Here is a 15,477-nt window from a genome sequence, read left to right on the forward strand (position 1 = left end):
ATTAAACTAACATAACTCACATAACTCAAGGCACTGTTCCATTTTAGTGTTCACCCACATTGCTATGGCTTCCATGTTGTGTGGGTGAACATAACTAAAGTTTGTCTCTTCTGTCAAGTCAGACTGAAGCAGCTCCCAGCAGCTTTTCTACATAGACTACCGTATTGGTCTGTATGGTACAAAGGAGAACTCAACTGCAATATGATATGATAGGAAAGCAAAGCAATTGTTTTTTTTTTTAATGCACCCTTCACACCAAGGCATCCCAGAGTGCTGCGCTGTGCCAACCAGACAAAAGAGTGTGCGCATGTGATCCCTCCATATACAATCCTGTGACATTAAAAGCCGTCCTGAATCCTGAGAGAAAATAAGAGCACTGTTCGCATCTGGTTGTTAAACGCTAGGTTCCCAGTGTGATACATTTCAATGGTAGCCTTGGGTTATATTTTCTTTAGTTTTACTTTTCTATTTTTTCCCTTTTTCCCAAATGGAAACTTTAATTGCATGTTTTTACAAGGTGTTGGAAGGTAGACTTGTCCCCAGGGTTTAATCTGCGTTAATATTTTTCGGATGCAGTACCAATCTGGGATTTTCAGACTTGGATATACAGTGAAGTGGGCTGGGGAGAGTTTAGACTGGTGCAACTTGTGCGTGGTTAATCAGTCGGTCCATCATGTAAGTGTTCTGGTATGATGTTCAGTCAGGTTAGATGAGTAGGACAGACATCGCAGACTTGAAATCAGGCCAGTGTCATTTCCCCTGAATGCAACTGAGCATGATGCAAGGCCACTGAGAGGGTTATATCAACATTAAGACTCCTGGGGAAATTATGTAAAAGCTAAAAGATTTATTACAAGCATGAAATGGGTGTGTATTTGTGCCAGGTTTTTTGTGTCTACTTTTATGTGAGTTGCTGGTAATTATGGTTGTTGTTGTTAATAAGATATATTTATTATCTAACATTGGACTTGTATTATTCCTTGGTCAGGAATGAATGCAGTGCTCTCTGGAGTTTAGCACATTCTTTTCCCGATGCATAGGGATCCATCAGTTTGCATCTTTCACGAGGTCGAGTGTTGCTTTTAGCCAGAATTCCTTTACCTTTCAAGACCCCAGCTGTGCAGCCTGCTCCCTGATTGACTGCTGTATATGCCAGTCAACTGAACAGGAGGGGGAGCCGGGGGGATCAGCAGGGGAGACGTCTTGTGATCGCGAATAATTGCGAGAAAAGCTGCCAGTGTGCGTTGAAGAGAGTGGTCTGTGCAGGGGGAGCTGCAGTGCCAACAGCGCAGCCAGCTTCTCTGATCTGCTGGGAGCACAAAATCAGAACATGCATGGGATTCATAGAGCGGTTTCTGTAGAGAGCATTGGCTGACACGCACAAAAAGAACTTAATATAGTGGAACTTGAAAGTACAGATAAACCACTTTGCTCTCCAATTAAGTCCAAGTGTATTAAAAACGACCAAGCCAAGGCCCTGACTGTCTGACTGACTGTGAACATTGCTGCAAGAAATGGCAGACACAAAAGGCAAAACCTGTTGACAAAAGCAAAGCTGTTTATGTTCTCAAACACTTTCACCCAGTTCTCCTCTGAATCATTCAGATGTTCACTGGCAAACTTCAGACGGGCCTGTATATTTGCTTTCTTGAGCAGGATTTCAGTCCTTCACGGCGTAGTGTGTTACCAATTGTTTTCTTGGTGACAATGGTCCCAGCTGCCTTGAGATCATTAACAAGATCCTCCCGTGTAGTCCTGGGCCGATTCCTCACCGTTCTCATGATCATTGAAACTCCACGAGGTGAGATCTTGCATGGAGCCCCAGACCGAGGGAGACTGACAGTTATTTTGTGTTTCTTCCATTTGCGAATAATCGCACCAACTGTTGTCACCTTCTCACCAAGCTGCTTGGCGATGGTCTTGTAGCCCATTCCAGCCTTGTGTAGGTCTACAATCTTGTCCCTGACATCCTTGGACAGCTCTTTGGTCTTGGCCATGGTGGAGAGTTTGGAATCTGATTGATTGATTGCTTCTGTGGACAGGTGTCTTTTATACAGGTAACGAGCTGAGATTAGGAGCTCTCCCTTTAAGAGAGTGCTCCTAATCTCAGCTCGTTACCTGTATAAAAGACACCTGGGGGCCAGAAATCTTGCTGATTGATAGGGGATCAAATACTTATTTCCCTCATTAACATGCAAATCAATGTATAACTTTTTTGAAATGCGTTTTTCTGGATTTTTTTGTTGTTATTCTGTCTCTCACTGTTAAAATACACCTACCATTAAAATTATAGACTGATCATTTCTTTGTCAGTGGGCAAACGTACAAAATCAGCAGGGGATCAAATACTTTTCTCCCCCACTGTGTGTGTGTATATATATATATATATATATATATATATATATATATATATATATATATGAGAGAGAGAGAGAGAGAGAGAGAGAGAGAGAGAGAGAGAATGTATGTGTCTGTCTCTATATTGTCACTTAAAGAAGTGTATTGGAGCCAGATGGCCACTATGCTTCTTATAGTTTCTCACATGTTGCTGCTGTGGGTGTTTGCCTGCTACAGTGCTCTGAATTAGACCTGCATCACACTAGCTATTCAATACACTGTACAGTTACGAAGTGCTGCTGATGCTTCCTGGTCTATCCCGCCTCTGGTAGCGGCCTGTATTGTTCAGACCCATTCATCATCTTTAGCTGCTCCTGCTGTCTGCTGGTGTCGCGTTCCCTCCAACGCACACTTTACTTGTATCTCCCAATCCACTTAATCACGAACAGCCCTGATATCTCGATGACAATCAGTTACAGCTGGGAATGTACAAACTCTATTGTAATCCTGAATGTCCACTGCTTGGGTTGTGCAAATTGCACTGTTATTTTTCACTGTCTTAACAGATGTTAACTTATCCATGTGTAAGACCATTGCACAAACTGACAGATACACAAATATATGTAATTAAAAATATATAATAATGGTCCAAAGTAAATCATTCAGTTCTTATATTTAATGGAAGTTGTCTTGAATAAAGACTAGCCAAATATACAAATAAATACATACGCAAAAGGAGAGGAGTCTATTCTATGCCTGTTCTCAGAGTGTGTGGTCTTTCTTGAACCAAACCCCCACCCCCTTCACAATTCTACCCCCCCCCCCAATGCATGCTGGGAAAATGGGGACCCTTCAGAAACTAAGAAAAGGATCGCCCACCGTGCCAGTGAAAGACAGAGCTCACTTGTTGAAATGAAACTGTCTAGTGAGCTCCTGAAGCTGTGGGGAAGAGGAAGAAGTCTCCCAATACTGCGTTTCAATATTAGCCTTATTACACCCTCAGGATCCTGGCTTGAATAGATTTTGAGACAGTGTTTTTTTTCCTACTCACTTGTGCTTTATGGGGCAGTGACATTACTTGTTTAATAATCTTGTTTAGCCCCCACCCTCCCTAGGATTAATATATGCCCACACTGTAATGACAGCATTTAAAAATCTGAAGGTAATTCAATCCATGTTAATATAAATATATATTTTGGTACTGGTATCTCAGTTAGCAAATTTGGATACAAATTTAAGTTCTTGCCAAAGCAGCAATCGATTGATCAAATGAATGTTTGGTCCTCAAGCATTTTTTTCGACGAACAGAATTTTTGCAGTTCTTGTTCAAATGCTTTCAAATACGAGAGACGTTTATAAAACTATTAAAATCAGATTTTAAAACCTTGGGGAATGAACCTTTAACACTGCAAATACTGAATATAAAAGACATGTCTGCTTCGAGTTGTGTTTGTCTGAACGGACGTGTTTACTGAGGTTGGCTAAACTGGGCAAAGGCCTTCCATTGAACTACTTGCAGAGAAAAAAAAAACATTTACAAGCAATACGTAAAACTGGATATATGTTTGTAATTAGAAATGAAATAAAATATTCATAAATAATGTATAATAGGACTTCTGTCTTGTAACATGTGTTGTTAAAGAACCTTATATTTCTGCCAATGTTTTATATGCTTTTTTTCCCCTACTAAAACTGTGTAAGGGGAACCATTCTTGGCTTCATCTTTTTGAAGGCAGCTAGCCGCTAAGTTTGAGGAAATAAATAAATAAATAAATAAATGCCAACACGGACAGTAAATCAAAAACGATTTTGGAAGTCTGAAGACCACACTTCCTTATGGCAAGGCTGAGATTAAGCAACTGTGATCCTTAGTGTGGAAACTATGGATTCATTTTGTGTTTTCATTAGTTATTTTTTATATAAATTGCCTCACAGTGTTTTTAAGAGAGCTGTTTTCCACTCTGCCACTGGGGGTCATGTTCCATGAAGTAAGCACCAGTTCCAGTTGACCGCAGAGCCAGTGCTAAGTGACTAGCAGAGGATTGCAATTGGCTACAGGAGGATGTGTCGTAAATTGAAATGCTCCTCGGCCTGCAGCTCTGGTATTCCAGTACCTCGACTGTGTGGAGTCCCCCGAGACAAAAAGGGCCTGTTATCACCTGCAGAGATCTGTGTCTGAAAGCAAGCCTGGGGTCACTAGTTCTCATGGAAGAAAATAAAAAGAGAAAAACCTTTCTCTGCTTGGGTACTCCTTAATGTTGACATCTAACAGCTGCAGTCTCGTAAAAAGTTTCCTGACCATATATGACACACAAAGGGCTCGACCTACCACTCCAAACTCTCAGCACAACAAGAATGCTTTTCAAGTTGTGGTTCAGTGTGCTGCGTACTTTCACTGTGCGCAGTGCCTGGACGCACTAGAAGGGGGATCATCTTTTTCTTACTAAAATACTTTTGGAAAAACTACTGTAGGTCTAGCATAAAACATTCAATTCCAGCTGGCTGAAATTCAAGTAATTTCAAATATACTTAAAGAAATCTGGCCTGTGCATTTCAAGGTTTGACAACTTTTTATTCTATGAATATATAAAACCCAAGTTTCAATTCAGATTCCGTAGATATCAAGATTTGGAAGTGCCTATTTAATTCCTGGTGTTTTCACATGCAATTTATTTTGCTGTGGTTCCGCATAAAATAGTGCTGACCAGCTCCTTGGGATCCTTGGAGACCCACAATGGTCCTGATTTAAAACACAGACTTTCTAGATCTTGGTATGAACAGTTCCCACAATAAACTATGAGATCTGTTCATACTGAGATCTAGAACATTTGAGTTCGCAACATACACAGTGTTAGTCTTGATTTTAAATGATATGATTAGGTGCTGGTTGGGTGGAGAACCTGGGCTGTTGAAGGTCCTTGAGGATAAGAGATGAGAAACCTTCCATGTTTATATATTCTTTTAATGTCAGCACTAACAATGTACAAGTGAAAAAGGAAGTGTATGTGTTTGTAATTCTCTTTTGCGTTAGATTACTTCTTTACTTAGGTCTCTCATCAAAGGAAAAGTTGTCTAATATCTACTTTACTCGACACAGATCTAGTTGAGATCACACACACACACACACACACACACACACACACACACACACACATACACACACTTTCAGTTGATACTGGTTGTATTCTTTTACCCATTTATTTTGCAAACTTTAAAACTTCCATTATCTCACAAGGAAACATCTGGGAATCTCCAGCAATTGGGGGCTGTGATTGGCCCTTTTATGGATGTAATGGCTGGTTGTGATTGGCTGAGCATGTCTTAATGATTAACAGACTCTGTGTTCTTGGGCTGGCTCCAAACCCTCCTTGTTACAGTGGAGATCGATTCCCCTTCCATCTCTAATCCAGAACAGGTGCCAGCACAAAGAGCAGCCTTTGTAGCTGAATGAAATACTGTAGGAATATGGACATAGTGTGCAATCACTGCACTGGAGATGTTGATGGGCTGCATGGACTAAAATAGCTCACCAATGAATCGGCCTGCTAATTCATCCCGGTGTTAGTCACAGCTGAGAAACCAAACTGAATCAAACCAATTGCCCTGGATGTGGTATAAGCCATTACGGAGATAAACAGGTGTAATCTTCTATGATCCTGCTTGTGCTTTGTATTGTAAATAATAAACAGTTGAAGAATAAGAGCCATTTTTCATGACTGCGTATGTACCAGTCGGATGTAAACTGGCTGTATTTGTGCTTCACTGAGACTCAAGGTGCAAATTTGTCTAAGACTGAGTAAGGTTAGGTAAGGTTAGCTTTCCTGTTACGAGGAGGCGGGAGCTGTGTGGGTGAAGGGGTTGGGGGGAGCTTTATTGCATGTCTGTACCAGGAGGTTTTCAGACACACTAAAAAATGGTGTGGCTGCCTGTTTCCATTCAGATGAGATTAGCCGTCTGGCCAGCAAGGTTGAAAAGGCCACGGTGTCTGGTTGTGATATGGACAACTGTACTTCTCAGGGCAATACCTAAAGGGAAAAAGTGAACGTCTGTATTTCTTTTAATCATTTTTTTCTTAGACTGAATTTATTTTAAATGGTCTGCTGTCTAGTTTATTACCCTGTCTAGGACCATGTTCACAAAGGGTACACTTGTTATCTATGGAAACATCCATCCATCCATCAATAAAACACAACAGTTTGCCTTTGATCTTCAGTGGGTTTCTCTAGTTGATGCTCCACAGAGCAGGTCGCAGAATTTTAAGTTTCATTTTGAAAACCAAAATTACTATTTATTTAATGTGGCCCAGATTTCAAGATAAGTGACGATCAGTGTTAACAATCCATGTAATTTCCAAAGAACTGTGGTGTTTTTTTTTTTTACAGCAGTGTTGACTTCAGCAAAAATCACCATATGTTTCCTTTTCTTCTCTGAACGTTTAGTAATCCAGAGTGCAATGTAATGGGCAAACCAGATTTCCTGTATTTTACAAGACGTTAGTGGGGGAACCTGTGAGTTAAGTGGTATACTTTAAGAAAGTGTAGCAATTCCATCCTCATTATTGACAATTTTCTTGCATTTTAATTTATTTGGCTGTCTGCAGCTGCTTCTTGTGGCTTAGCCTTTGTAGAGAGACTTTAAATATGGTGAGTGTGCAGGGGAGTTGACTTTCAGTGTGCAAGCAACGTCTCTACACTGTTCTCGAAGAATGATGTACAATGTTCAACACTCCTGCTACCAGCTTGACTTCCTGTTGGGTGTTCAGTAGGATATTCACTCCCGTCTCAGTTCTGGCTGCCATCATCACTTTACCACATGGACCCTGCCTTGCCCCTTAGCTGAAGTTGTATGAAAGCAAACATGGCCTTTTCTCCCTGGTGACTCTGGCTTCCTGTCCTGTAGCCGGGAGGACAACAGGTCACTGGTTCGCCAGTTTATTTTCAGTGCTAGTCACCCACACATGACATACAACCTTGACCCATTATATACAGGGCTATAAACCTTCCCAGCATCTACCAGCCACTTATTACTTTGACACATTTGTAAGGGTCTTCAGGTCAGATGTTTCTATTAAACTGTATCAGGCTGACAGGAAATGTTTGCAGATTGTTTGCTAGTGGTGAAAAATGTATTTCCTACAGGCAAAGGAGTAAAATAATGAATTTGAAGCTTTAATTGGCACTTCAAGAGAACCCACACAAAGTTAAACAATCTAACCCTGAAACTAACCATGCAGTTACTGTTAAATGTACCCAGAGCACATAGAGGTGCTTCTTGTACTGACAATAACCCACACAATTTCTGGTAGCGCATTCAGAATTGGAATGGAAAAATATCAGATTTACGGAACTGAAATTGGAACAGACTAGATTGAATTGAAGTGAAACAGGAATTCTGGATTCTAGTCAGATTTTTGTGAGAAACAAACACATATTTACTTTCATATTTAAGGCTCTTCTTATTTTTTCTTTTTAATTTGGGGTGATGTATAGCTCTCCTAGGGAATTTAAGTTTTGGGAACTTTATTGGAGATTTCATAGGGCACCTTTAGCAAGTCTTATGTGATACGTTTAAACAACACTGCATTGCTTCACAGATTGGAATGCACTTAATGTCTGAAGTGTAATGTAGTTTAAATGTTCTACCAATTGGTAATTGGCAAGAGTGTTAGGTAAGTATGACTGGCATGATAATAGGCCCATCTAACAGAAATCAGAGCTCTAGATGTGCTGCAGATGGAATTAAGTGCTAGTTGCAGCTCTTTGAAGACAAAGATGTTATCCCAAATGTGTAAAATCTGTGCATGCGAAATAAATATTAACTCTAGGTTATTGAGAAGAGATTTCATTGTAATCTTCATACTTTTTTCCTTGTTTTGTAACAGAAACTGAGGAAACAACCCAGATAAATGTAATTTGTGAATGGTGATTCATTTTCCTGACTTTCCAGTAATGCATGGTGTTTTGCTCTGTTTGCCGTGCATCACTTTCAATGCTTGCCGTTCGGTTCCAGAATACCAGGGGACGTCAGACAGTCCAGCCTTCCTCTGTGGCCTGTTGCCTCGGCTCTAAACATACGTGTTTTCTTCGGACAATGATTTGAATTGTGTATGCATTACCTGTGGGACTCAAACAGAACTGACCCAGACGGGCTGATAGCAGTTGCAGAAAATACTCCTTTCTTCTTTGTTTGGCCTCATATTCAGGATATCGTAATTACATTGAAAAAATGGCTCATCAGACCAGGAGTACAACCATTACATTCATCCCTCTGGGTTTGATCAGGGTAAGATTGGGGTGGTGATTTTGATTTTATTTACCAATTGTTGTAGAAAGTGTGTGTGCATGGTGCAGAACAGCGAGGCAGTGGAAAGAAAGGAAGGTTTTCAAAGTCTGTTACTCCTGGTGTAAAAGATACTGAAAGCTCTGTAAAAGTAGAGTACATTGTAAGTTAGAAATGGAAAACCACCTGATCTGAGTTTTCCTTTTTCAATTTAAACCTAGTTTTGAATACTAGGGTGGTTGGTCTACAGAAATAGCCAACTTGAACCTTTCTGTTTCATGGCCTGCCATGTGAACAGCAGTTATGTAATTATCATGCGAAAAGACTCTTGTTTGTTATGAAAGATTTGCTAAGCCAAATTTTCATAGTCAACTTGAATTAAACACACTTGCAGTGTCCACTCAACAGCTGACGACCATCCTGGTATGAAGCAGATACATTACACTGGTGGAACACAGAATCCATATCAAAGGTGGTTTCTGGCATCCGTCTCTTCTCTACAACTCTGACCATTTCACAGAATCCAGAGAGCCAGTGCTTGCCGTTTTTAAGATTAAGATCACTGGCACTGGGCAGGTTTGTTTCCTGGTCTCTCCTTGAAAGCAGAACAAATATTAGATCGGGGGTTCTCCAGGGATCTCCTCTTGCAAGAAGCCATTGTCCTGGCCAGAGTGCTGCTGGTAGAGCTGGCGAGGGGCTCCCATGGTGTGTGTCCATGTGCACACAGCCCCGGCATGTGGCACAGTAGCTCCAGCACTCTGGCTGTTCAGAGGGGCTTTCAGTTGTGTTTAGTGTGTTTGTTTTTCTTCAATTATTGTGCAATCACCAAGGGATTACGGGAATGGTGTCAAATATGTCTTTTTGAAACGAGTGTTGTGACTGTAGACATCCAGATGCAGTGCTGTTCTTCGTGTTAAATGACAAGGCCATGACACCTGTCACTTCTTACTGGATATAGCATATACTAGCAGGGAGGTGAGGTTTGGAAGAAAGGAAGGAAGGAAGGAAGGTAGAAAGGAAGAAAGAGATTGTGATATTTGTAGCATGCAGTAGAGATGTTTGCTTCTATATAATTATTTCCAAATGTGAAAAACAAGTTACTTGCCGATGGATGAATCCTTTAGGAAACATACATATACCGGACACGAATTAATTCGTAACACAAGAAATCGAAAGCATCCTTTCTGATGTGCGTTTTTTTAGTTTAGCATTCAAGGAAAATATCTGCATTTACATATTTTAAATTAGGCAGGATTATAAATCCTTTTAAATGTATTGATATTCATTTTTATTAGATTTTTGTATGATTTCACATTCAATTCATGTGAAGTATCCATTATAATTGCGAACCAGTTATTAGAAGCACATGGGCTGTAACAGTTCTTACAAGATGACACCCAGTTTTTCATCATTACTGCAGTTGCTTTGAATTAGGGTTTCTACCTGCCGAAACCATTGAATTGGACACACTAAACAGGCCAACATACTGAAAGTATTCCATTGTCCTCCTGTGCTTGATATTCCTCAATTTGCACTCGTGTTTCCAAGGTTCGTGCAGTTACTGGAAGCGTTTTCCCCTGAATGTTTTGTATGTTTGTCCTGCTGGCTCAGCCTTAATTCAACAAGAAGGACTTTTTTTTTTTTTTTTATAAAGCTGGCACTCTCACACTGCCAAGAATGCTTGCCGTCTGATTTTCTTTGTTTACCTCCACTTAAATGACTCTTACGTTGGCAAGTTTGCTTTCTAGGATCTTATTTCCCTGCCCTGTACATAAATAAAGCAAATGACACGATGATATTGCCAGATAACGGAGTCTTTTAGGCACTGTTGGTTAAGGTTTGGCTTTCTGTGTGTGTCGGGGGGAGTTAATGAACACTGATTAGGAATAAAAACTTTCTTAACAGCGTTCCTCTGTGTCCCAGTAAAGGACCATGATTCTCTGAATTCCTTTTATTCTGTGCTGTAAACGGTCTGATCTGTTTTATTTACCTGAAAACCTAAATATTGAAACACTGCTTTTCCTTGAAATCAGCCTGTGTGTGTTTTTATAGATACCTGCCACACAACATGAGGAAACCTACCAAATATGACCAATTATCCTTAGAAATGTTTGCTCTTGCCCTATTCCACTTTCTCTCCATCCACCCAAACACTGCTGACAAGGTTTAGAACATTCTCTGGAATTAAGCGACTGGAAGATATATATTTTTGAAACAAAGAGTCAAATGGAAGATGTACTCTCTTGTTGGTGGTATGAAGATAATCCCTTTTATTTCTGACTTTCCAGTGTGCTGAGTACTGGAATGAAGCGTGCTGTTTATAGTCTGTAGTATTCCAAACAGTCTGCTGGTATTAATAGCCCCTTGTAGGTTATTTTGAATGACTGTCCACAAAATGATCACTTTGCATTTCATTAAAAGAAAATCCTTGCTTTTAAATATCCATTCCAGTTTTACCTTGAAACCAGAACCTATAAGTGGGACAGCTGCCAGTTTTTATTATTTATTTAATCTACCTGCCTTTAATATAAAACTATGTCTGTGTCTTAATCAATCATGAAGCTTAAAGCAGGAGATCCAATATTTTTCTGGGCGGGATTGTGTTCTAAATATGTAAAGGATTTTGCGGGCTACAGAAATCTATCCAGAGACCTTTTGTCAAGCTTGGCAATGAAACGCATAGCAGAAGTAGTACTGAAACAACTGTGGGGATTAATTATGCATTAGCATTCGGAAAGACACTCTTTAAATTGTAATTGGCTACTGTTCAGCAATGTGCCTTTTGGAGTTGTGAAATTGGTCTGTGTCACTTTTTGTTACAAATCCAGGCACTTGAAAAGACTCAGTAAGTGAATTGTGTAGTCAAAATCACTTAAGAGCTTGAATTAGGGAAACACAGTGATTGATTGATCATCTTTGGATGGTTTGTCAGCAAAGATGGTACCTGTGCCAGTGCTGTAAAGCAAAATATTTGTACAAATAAAACATGGTTTACCAGGGAAATACAGCCCCATGTGCCTCAGGATTTTTTGTCAGGAAAGCCTATGATGAAGAAAGCCATAAATAACACAAAATGGTCTTGCTGTTTTAGCCCTAGAGCGAATTAAGTCCACTTAGGATTTTATGGAACTTTTAAATGTATTTTGTTTTGCTTTAAGTGCTATTGAGATGTTTTGTAAGATTGGTCTAAGCAGTGGGATCTGATTAGAAGATACTCTGGATTAAAACCCTTCATGCTGAGCTTCTCTTCCAAATCTGATATTTATTTGTACGTGCTTTTAAACAATGGGGATGTCTTCTAGCATGAGGGATGATTGAGTGACAGGAGCTGTAAGAGGTAATCCTGAAAGACATGCATCAATAATTACCTTAATCACTCACTTCTGCTCTCCTTGTTCAGTATGAAACCTGCTGGTGAAAGGGAATAAAGAGATACGAGCCATTACGTGCTGATCCTCTGCATTAGTGTAATGGGCTTAATTTCCACTGAAGAGGACTCTCTGTCTCTCAACCCCATGTGTACCTTCCTAGGTAATCATTGATCGCAGTCTGACACACATTTTATGTTGCCTATGCCTTTGACACGATGTGTTTAACACCAATGGTTTTCATATAGCAGATTTGAGTTTGCAGGTTTGGTATTCTAAATGCATTGCCTTTTTAATTTTGCCTGGGATTGTCAGAACTTGCTCGTCGTTTTCTGTTCATCATTCATCACTGGTTTGCATCTGACTTATTTGCCTAAAAATTTAAATGGCGATCTAGTGGTATTTACCCTGCACCGGGTGCTGTTTAGCGGTGCAGCCCCACACACACCCCGCACCGGCTAGGGAAGGGTAAACACTTCCAGCTTTGCTCCAAGAGAGGAATGTGCTGGTGATATCATCATTCAGCACCTCTGCTAGGTTCATTTCACTTTGCGCTGTGTGGGTTTCCATCGCATTATCACGGAACCTCTCTCAGATACACGATGTGCTGAGAGTCAGTCAGACAGAGTCGAGTAATGATGTGTGTATCATGCAGCCGACTTCAAGCTGAAACACTGCTGTATAAATGCGGATATGCAGGGTCTGTGTAGGGTATATGTGGGCACGATATAGGTATCAAATCCACAGGGTGCTGTCGCTCTGAAATTTTCTACACTGAGAACAGTTATTCCCTCATCACTCATCCTGTTGTTGTTGATTGTTTTGTGTTTTATACTTGCGGAACAGGCTGTCAGTATTCACAGTCTGCTAGTTAGTCCTCTTCATAAACCACTGAGTTTCAAGGAAGACAGATGGATTGGTTATTCAATTAAACCTTTGCAGATTTGTGAAATGAACTGGATTAAGATCGTTGCTTGTAAAATGCTCTAAACCTTTGAAAGGTGATGCATGAAGCTTTATTGAAGTCAGAAGACAGACTGCGCAGTGCACGATCTACTGTGAAATCACATATTATGCATTCTTACAGTAATTGGAATAGTGTTGGAATCCTTTTATCAGTTTTAATGAAAACTTTGGAAAACAGCCACATGACTGATTTGTAACTGTAATAAAAAATCCTTGAATCCAAATGTGTACTATGTATCCAAAAACAAGAGAACCCATTTTGAGATCTGAAGCTTTTTTTCATTGACATCAAAGCTTTTATTTTTTATGCAGATCTCTAAATTTTGGTCTGTTTCAGTCTGCATCTTTACACAGGCCTTGCAAAGGGCAAAAAAGCTCATTCATATTGACTGAGGCAGAATCTGTGAGAATATGAGACAATAATACAATATTTTATTTAAAAAGAAGGGGGAAATCCCAGTTAGCAGTTAAACACTAAAATATAAAAACAGTAAGAGACCTTTAATGGAATACTAATTTCCACCAAAGTTGAGATTGTCTTGCTGTGAAAAATTACTGCCTGCTCAAACCATGCATTTAATTGTGACAAGCATGCTACAGTTTCCTTGTGTATAATTATGTTAAGGGTTTGCATGTTACCTCGCTGGGATGATAAGTCAAGTTTTGTTTTGTGGAGTCTTTTGTTAATGTAACAAACTGGCCTTGTAAACATGTTACAACTGGTTGACGCTGCACCTCTTATTGTGCAAGTTGCCCTTTTCACCACTAAAATCAGCGGTGTGTGTACTGAGAATCAGTCCTGAAACCACTCAGACATTTATTGGTGCACGTGCTTAGCTTTTCAGCAGTTGTGTGACTATTGGCTAGATAGTGTTTTACCTCTGCTATTGTTCGAGCTAAGCTCCCTGGAGCCTGGCTGAAGACCGCAACCCCTCTCCTTGGGTTAATGTAATGGGCTGAGCAATGACCCAACTCGAGTGGAATGTTTAATGTAACAAAGACTTGACACAGCTGTGATATTATCCTCAGTAGGGGGGATCAGGTGCTGGGGAAGTTTTATGTTATATTATTTATATATATTCATACTGTTTTATTTATTTATATATTTTTAACATATTGGTAAATTTGGGGAATTTTGTTGTTTGCAACATGTGGTGCTGTTTTTGTGTGTTTTTTCGGGGACCTGGTCATGATTTTCCGTTTTACTTTCACAACAGTTTTAACTCACCTGTATGTACGTCTGTACCCAACTAAGCACTACACTAAACTGGCAATAACATTATGTAGAAGAAAGAAAGGAGAAAACAAATACATTTGATTTTGCCAGGAAAGACAAAAATGTCAGGGTTTATTCTGTTTTATACACATATTTCAACGTGAACCTTCTGCAGCCCCTGACTTCCATCAGCTTCATGCTGTTGAGCCACACATTCCACTTCACTCATTCTCCTTAAAGATAAACATTTCCCCTCAACAAAGCAAGGGTCTCATTCTGCTTTCTCCGCTCGTGATAAATGCGCGTGTAGCTGACCTGCGACGATCTCGGTATTTCAGGGGCAGGTTGTTCAATGTTTTGGTTATTGACCTCATTGACAGCTCCTGACAGTCTTGTTTTGTTTGTCAAATTCAGCAGTACAGTAATGTGATTATTCCCGAGGAGGCTTGGCAGCACCCTGGTAGTGTAGTGTACTGCACAATTAATTAAATTGTGTGTATATGTGTGTGTGTGTGTGTTACCGCATTAAGCAATTAAGTATGGCACCAAAAGGTCTTTAGTATGTTCCTGGCCACGCTGTGTGATCCATTACCCAGTCTCCCTGCATAGAGGCCTTGTTTAAAAGGGCCTTATTTTATTTACAAAACATTGGTCACCAAGGTTCCTGGTGAACTTTGTTTCACCTATGTTTGAATTGTAAAACATAGGATTCACCATTGAGGCCTTGACATCTATCTTGTTACTGAGCGTGAAAGGTTAAGGAGTTAGTGAGAACCTTTTCCAGGTTCTCAGTGGTCTTATTTCAGTTTTCTATACCGTGGCATTATTCTATAAAGGTATCTTTCTACAGAACCTGTCTTGTCTGCCTGGGTGTCTGAAGGAGAGGCTGATCCCCCTCCACCTCACTGTGTGGGATTGTGGTTGAGGGAGACTCACAAAGAGGATGAAAGTAACCTGCTGAGTCACTCTGTGTGCACTCCAGCATCAGTGGTCTCTCAGCTTGTGCCCAGTCTACCATAACCTCAAATGCTTAGTCAACAGATGTGAACCAAAACCACACACACACTCATAAAAAAAACTTGTCAATGAATGTGTTGACTCTTGTATTCTCCTTGTGGTGACACAGACAAGTTGTTTCTGTATTCTTCCACAGATTGTACTGCAATTATGGCTGTGACAGAGCTCATTAAGCGTTGTGCCACAGACAAGGCCATACCTATGGTCATGTCTCTCAACCAGAAAGAGCAGGCTTGTGTAACCACTGATTAGGACATGGAGATTTGTTTGGCATGCATAGTCTAGTGCAGTGTG

At 40.2% G+C, this 15,477-nt stretch overlaps 1 protein-coding gene across 2 annotated transcripts in view; it reads left to right on the forward strand.

Annotated features, from left to right (window-relative positions):
- The window catches only part of ralgps1 (Ral GEF with PH domain and SH3 binding motif 1), a 199,765-nt gene that overhangs the window by 120,873 nt on the left and 63,415 nt on the right, over window positions 1–15,477 (forward strand). The gene's annotated exons all lie outside the window — the stretch shown is intronic.

The sequence above is a fragment of the Amia ocellicauda genome, chromosome 9, assembly GCF_036373705.1.
Source record: "Amia ocellicauda isolate fAmiCal2 chromosome 9, fAmiCal2.hap1, whole genome shotgun sequence".
Lineage (NCBI taxonomy): Eukaryota > Metazoa > Chordata > Actinopteri > Amiiformes > Amiidae > Amia > Amia ocellicauda.